We start from the raw sequence: 7802 nt of genomic DNA on the forward strand, positions 1-7802 counted from the left end.
ATAATTTTCAAATTGTACTATAACAAAACAACTTTGTTAAAGCCATGTTTTAGTTGCTGATTAATGGACAAAAGGCAATGTATTTTCAGTATTTTCTTGAAAGTTTGTGCTCATAAAAATCATGAATATTTGGAAAGACTGTTAAAGCATGGAAACTTTAAGTATATCTTACAAAATCATTTTTGTATAAAAATACAAGTTAAGTATAAACATAAAGCAATCATGATAATTTTATGAAGATCTGTTTATGTGGTCTTTATTTATATATAAAAGTTTCTTGGTTCTGTTATTTGTGAAAATATCAATACCAGATTGAATTACTACCTCTTGGCAAAGAGTCCTAAAAAGCTTACTTTAGCATTAATCTTTTACTTTGTTGAGTTTACTAATTTGAGATCACTTAAAAAAATTAAAGGGCAGTATGTCCATAAACCAACAAATAATTTGACTGTAATTTTTCATAAAATACTGAAACCCTACATATCTGTACAAAAAATTATCTATGTATACAAACACATTCACAGTAATAAAACAAAGCCTAATGGGGGCTGCTTCTAGTTTGATATTCAGCTTTGCATTTTTTTCTTACTTCATCAAATGAATAGTTTTTCATTACATTCCCATTCTTGAAGACAGTATGTAGAAGATCATGACCATATTCCTCAAGGTCTCCTTTTTCTTCCTCAAGTGTAACAATGTTTCCTCCTGGTGTCCTATGTAAAGATAATTGTCCTTTTTTGGACCCTTTTTGGGGATCAGCTACTGGGTCCTTGAAAACATTAACCCTAACACCATTGGTTAAAACATGACTACATTTGAATGAACAATTCAAGAGATCTCTTGCTAACTTCTGTAGCAAAGTTACACCAGAATTGAAGGAAACATTTCCAATACTCCATTTTTTTTTTTGCTTCATGCCTTCTACAATCTCTTGCTAGGTATTAATATCTACTCCATCCCCTTGAATAACTCTAAGATAATGTGGCAGGAAGTTGTAGTTACTTTAGGTAACTGGGAACTTCCTACCTAAAATATCCAAAACCTTTAATATGGTGTCAAGAAGATTTCCAGAGTCAGATCTGATTATTAGTGATGCCTCTGTACTTCTTGATACATTAAATGTCTTAGATCTTCTCCCCATATTTTCTCACATGCATTATAAATGTCATAGCTATTGCTGATGACAGATACAGGGCACTGATGAAAACTACATTACTATATGTTCAAAAGCATCTTTTTCATAGTCTTTACCACAAGATGTTATGGTACTGTGTTTTGCAGCTGGAACAGAATAGCCTGGGACAGGATATTTTCTTCCATAATATATTTAAATTAAAGCAGTTCCTGCTACCATGTCTGTTCCTTTGAAGTTAACCAAATGAGCAGATGCTCCTATGTCAGCAGTCTCTTGGAAAGAGACTCCTCTATAGCCAAAATCATGTAATTTCTATTCCAGACCATCTAAGTTACCAGAAGTTTCCAATAAATATTTGGTCAATATTTTCTTCTGCACTCTAGAATTTGTGGTCTCTGTGATTGGATAACAGGACTGAACAAGAATAGTCTTGATCCAATTTATAAGCCAATAACACTGGATCTGTGTTTTCCACTGTGAAGAGAACATTTCCTCTGGGAATGACATAGCCCTCAGGAACAGCTTTTGTCGGGAGCCAAATCGCCACATCCTAAACCTGATGGCAAAGCCTCAGGTTCAACAGAAAACATTACTGTGGATGTGCCGCACAGCGGCGGGCATGGCCCCTCGACGGATCCTGGCAAAGCCTACCACCGATGGACTATTGCAATGCTGATTCTTTTAATCTTTGTGCTTCTGCTTTCTCTTTTTCTTTACTAATGTAATAATTTGGGATATACTCTGGATAATAATCAAAGATATGACAAAGTGTTGGGCACCTTCCGATGATTTTACCTTTCGATGAACCCCCTCCTCCACCTATGAGAAAGCAGCCACCCCGTTTAGCCGCCTGAAGCCCCCTTGGCCCTTTCCAGACATCCTCCTTTACACAAGTTCCCCCTTTTACATCCAAAAATATTTCACTGAGAAAGCGATTAGAAGGCCAAAGCAGAAGCAATGTAAACCACGTAATTCATCACCCAGTTCCTTGACAGGCCCCGTTGTTTGCCGAGGTTAGAACTGAATCAGGGTCAACACGCTCCACTAGTGCCTAATGGCTGGCCTCGGGCAGCCAGAGCATACAAGAAATTCTTTGGGCACCCACCCCACGGGCTTATGGTACGAGAGTAGTTCCTCGTATGAGCCCACAGCTAATTTACTTTAGGTACAAAAACAAGCCCTTCTAAATAATTAAAATAGCCAAAACAGAGATCATTACTGAGAACAAGGAAGAATATTATGAGGAACTTGGAAGGTCTGCACCGGAATAGAGTTGTCTTAACATAGGGATGAAAACACACACTGCTCGGTCCCCCCGCCCTGTTCGGACCCCAATGTCCCCTGGAATTAAGTAACAATGGTTTTGTGATTTATATGCTGTGCTTGCCAGCTCTCACCCGCGTGATCCAGGTGCAGAGCTTATGTAACTTTGAGCTATAAAAGAAAATCACATTTTCATTAAAATTGTCGGAGCCCTGAGCTTCGTCCCAGACACTTTGCGTGTCTGTCTCCTTCCTTGCTGCGCCGACGCCGACCCCCACTTTAGGACCCTGTCACGTTTGCTGAGGCAGGACCTCGGCAAGCTTTTACTTCTGTTGGAGGATGCCCATCATACTTCTCAAGAACACAGTTCCACCCATTTTCATTAAAAACATCACCTTGGAAATGCTCCTTGTAGACTTTTTGGCTTCTGGATTTTCTCTATGTTCACTAATTTACCTTTTAAATGCTTATGAAGAATGTACTGCAGCCCATAAAATACTGTATCCTCATATTTCACCTTCCTTACTTTGGAGTTTTCCGTCTTCTTTTCACAGCATTCAAAGTAGGAATGAATTTTGCTTGTGTTGAGTGGATATTGTTTATAGTGAGTAACCTTGTAGGAATTGGTGGCCAGAAGGATGTTGAACTCAGCTTCTGTGGCAGCATTCATCTTGGGCCAGAGTCTGGGAACCACCTGCTGCAGACCCTAATGCATAGTTGCAAAGAAGGAAAAAAATGGGCTTCACCACATTCCATTGCTTAAGTCACCCCTTGGTTGAAGGGGAAATAGGATAGGGGTGGGAAATGGAGACGTGAGGAGGGCCAGAGGATGGCCATCCAGGAGCCCTGACACAGCAGGGGATGACAGCATTGGTAGCAGCTAGCATGCTCACAGGCCAGGAGCCCAGAGGGCCTCCTGACATCAGCTCCCCTGCACCCAACTTATCACCCAGTGGGACCTCAATATCTTTTCTTGACAAAAACACTTCAAATGATAGCAATAGAAGGAAACTTCCACAACATGATAAAGGGAATAGATGAAAAACCCACAGCTAACGTCATACTCAATGGGGAAATTATGAGAACTTTCTCTCTAAGATGAGGAACAAGACAAGGATGCCCATCATAACCATTTTTATACAACATTGTGCTAGAAGTTTTAGCTAGAGCAATTAGGCAAGAAAAAAATAAAAGGCATCCAAATTGGAAAGGAAGAAGTAAAACTTTCACTGTATGAAGATGACATGATCCTATGTGTAGAAAATCCCAAAAGATATGCAGCAAAGCTACTGAACCTAACAAATGCATACAGCAAAGTGACAAAATACAAGATCAAAACAAAAATCAGTAGTGTTTCTATACACCAGTAAGGAGCAATCTGAGGAGGTAATAAAAATTTCCATTTACAGAAGCCACAAAAAGAATCAAATATTCAGGGATAAATTTAACCAAGGACATAAAAGACCTATACACAGAAAACTAAAAAAATTCTAAAAGGAATCAAGGAAGACATAAATAAATGGATGGACATATCATGTTCATGGACTGGGAGACTAAATATAGTTAAGATATCAGTTCTACTCAAATTGACTTACAGATTCAATGCAATACTAATTAAAATCCCAACAACTTATTTTACAGAAATAGAAAAACCAATAATCAAATTTATTTGGAATGGCATGGTGCCCTGAATAGCTAACAATATATTGAGAAAGAAAAATGAAGTGGGAAGCCTCACACTACATGATTTTAAAGCATATTTCAGATCTATGGTGGTCAAAACAGCCTGTACTGGCATACAGATAGGTATACAGACCAATGGAATCAAACTGAGTGTTCAGAAATAGACCCTATCATCTAGGGACAATTAATCTTTGATAAAGCAGTCAAGTTGGCTCAACTAGGACAGAGCAGTCTTTTCAATAAATGGTACTGGAGAACTGGATATTCATATCCAGAAAAATGAAAGAGGAACCACATCTCACACATTATACAAAAATTAACTCATAATGGATTAAAGACCTGAACATTAGAGCTAAGATCATAAAACTTTTAGAAGAAAATGTAGGAAAATACTTTAAAGGTCTTGTGGTAGGAGATGGTTTCCTAGACCTTACACCCAAAGCATGAACAACAAAAGAAGAACTGGATAAGTGGGATATCCTAGAAATTGAATACTTTTTCACATCAAAGGACTTTGTCAAGAAAGTAAAAAGGCATTATATGCAATAGGAGACAATATTCGGATATCACATATCAGGTAAGGGTTTAATATCTAGAATATATAAAGAGATCCTATAACTCAACAACAAAAAGACAAACAACCCAATTAAAAAATGAGCTAAAGACATGGACAGACACTTTTCCAAAGAGGAAATACACATGCTCAAAATATATGAAAAGATGCCCAACTTCACTAGGTATCAGGAAATGCAAATCAAAACCACAATGAGATATCATTTCAGACATGCTAGGATGGTCATTATCAAAAAAAAACCAGAAAACTGAAAGTGTTGGAGAGGTTATGGAGAAAGAGGTACACTTATTCACTGTTGGTGTGAATGTAGAATGGTGCAACTGCTCTGGAAGGCAGTTTGGCAGTTTCTCAGGAAGCTAAGTATAGGATTGCCATATGACCCAGCAATCCCTTTATTAGGTATATACTCAGCAGAACTGAAGGCTAGGACATGAATGGACATTTGTACATGGGTGTTATAGTGGCATTATTCACAATTGCCAAGAGAAGAAAACAGCTCAATTATCCATCAAATGGTAAGCAGATAAACAAATGGTTGTATATACACACAATGGAATATTATGCAGCTGTAAGACAGAATAAAGTCATGATGCATGCAACAATGTGGATGAAGTTTGAGGGCATTATGTTGAGAGAAATTTGCAAGAAACAAAAAGACAAATACTGTATGGTCTCGCTAATGTGAACTAACTATAATGAGCAATCTCTGGGAGTTAAAGTTAAGAACACAGGTTATCAGGAGGTAGAAAGAGGGTAGAGATTGGAAATTTGATGCTGAAGGAGCACAGAATGTTCAACAGGATTGATTGATTGTAAAGATTCAGAAATGAATAGCACAATACTACATGATGTTGGCATAATATTGTAAGTATAATGAGCAAAGCTGACTGTGATTCTGATTGAAAGAGGGAGGCTAGGGTCATGTATGACCCCAGAATGAATGACAGAGGGTAAAAGCTTGGACTGTATAACTTAGAAAAACCTAGAAAGGACAATGATGGTGATTAAATGTAGAAATATAAGAAAGTTTTTACAGGAGGGAGAACAAGTGAATGTCAACATGGCAACACATTGAAAATGAGATGGTATGTGGGAAAAATGCAATCAATGCAAACTAAGGTCTGTAGTTAACAGTAGCATTGTAATATTCTTCCATTAATTGTAACAAAAGCAATATACCAAAGCTAAATGTCAATAGAAGGGTATGTAAGTGAGGAGTATAGGGTTCTTGTTGTTTTTCTTCATTCTCCTTTTTCAAAATTCTTTATTCTTTTATTTGTTTCATCTTCTTTTTTTGTGGAAGAAATGGAAATGTTATCATGCAGATTGTGGTGGTGATTGCATAACTATGTGATCATACCAGGAAGTATTGATTGTTAACAGGATGGATTGTATGGTGTGTGAATTAAACTGTTAAAAAATAAACAGAAAGATACAAGTGCTGGAGAAGATATGGAGGGAGAGATATACCTATTCATTGTTGGTAGGGATGTAGAACTGTGCAGCCCCTCTGGAGGGCAGTATGGTGGTTCCACAGGAGCCTAGTATGGTGTTGCCATATGATCGTTCAGCCCCATTATTTGGTATATACTTGGAAGAACTGAAAGCAGGGACATGAATAGGCATTTGCACACTTGTGTTTTGGGCAGCAGTATTCAGGATTTGCAAAGGATGGAGGTGGCCTAAGGGTACATCAACATGTGAACTTAAGGGTGAAGAGTGGTGTATACATACAATGGATTGTTGAGTGGTTGCAAAAAGGAAAAAAGTTGTGAGGCATGCAACTATGTGAATGAAACTTAATGATATTATATTGAGTGAAATTAGCCAGAAATAAAAGGACAAATATTGTAAGTCCTCACTAGCTATAATGAACAAAAGCTGAGAATTGAATTCAAGGACATAGGTTATCAGGGGATATAACATGGGCAGAGATTGGACAATCAACAGTGCAGGAGCACAGAATGTTCAATAAGGCTTACTGTAAAATTCCTAGATTGTAAGATCTTACAGCAGTCACATCTATTTCTGAGTTATAATTTTTATTTAAGAGACATTTATTTGGTACAAAATTTATATTCTCTGTAGCACATTATCTAATTTAACCTGTAAAGTCAGTTTATTTAAACAAAACCATTACATGGAACCTAGAATAGGGAATGAGATCTTGCAATTATCTACAGGTTAATATAATACCCCAATAAATCCCAGAGTATTTTTGGGCAGAAATATATATACATAAAGTCCACTTAAGAGACTGGGGAAAAATGAGCAAATATTAAATTTCCTCTCCTGGGGATTTCCTGATATCTTTGCAAGCATTAGGGACTCCCAATTTAATAAGCCAAGACTTCAATCTTGGGGTTTTCCCTAATGAAACATTCCTACAAAGGAGAAGCTAAGCTTTCTTATAATTATCATTGAGTCACCTCCAGAGAACCTCTTTTGTTGCTCGGATGTGGCCCCTCTCTCTCAGCCAACTCTGCAAATAAACTCACTACTGTCCCCCCACTACATGGGATATGACTCCCAGGGGTGTAAATCTCCCTGGAAATGTAGGAAATGACATCATGGGATTGAGAAAATCTTCTTGGACTAAAAGAGGGAAGAGAAATGAAACAAAATAAAGTTTCAGTGGATGAGAGATTTCAAATGGAGTTGAAAGGTCACTCTGGAGTGTATTCTTATGCACGATATAGATAACCCTTTTTAGGTTTTAGTGTATTGGAATAGCTAGAAGGAAATACCTGAAACTGATAAACTGCAACCCAGTAGCTTTGATTCTTGAAGATGATTGTATAACTACGTAGCCTACATGGTGTGATTGTGTGATTGTCAAAATCTTGTGGCTCACACTCCCTTTATCCAGGGTATGGAGAAAAATGGGGACAAAAACTAAAGGAAAAATAGGGTAGAATGGCAGAGATGGAACAATTTGGGTGTTGTTTTTACTTTTATTTTTTATTCTTATTTTCATTCTTTTTTGGAGTAATGAAAATGTTCAAATATTGATTGTGGTGATGAATGCACAACTATATGATGATACTGTGAGCCATTGATTGTATACTTTGGATGGATTATATGGTGTGTGAGTATATCTTAATAAAACTGCATTAAATAATACATTTTCACTGGCTCCACCCCAAA

The 7802-nt window shown here is 37.3% G+C and overlaps 1 pseudogene; it reads right to left on the reverse strand.

The window, feature by feature from the left end:
- Positions 1 to 1003: 1003 nt before the first annotated feature.
- On the reverse strand, positions 1004 to 3068 carry LOC119522169 (annotated as a pseudogene).
- Between the last annotated feature and the right edge of the window lie 4734 nt (positions 3069 to 7802).

The sequence above is a fragment of the Choloepus didactylus genome, chromosome X, assembly GCF_015220235.1.
Source record: "Choloepus didactylus isolate mChoDid1 chromosome X, mChoDid1.pri, whole genome shotgun sequence".
Taxonomy (NCBI): domain Eukaryota; kingdom Metazoa; phylum Chordata; class Mammalia; order Pilosa; family Megalonychidae; genus Choloepus; species Choloepus didactylus.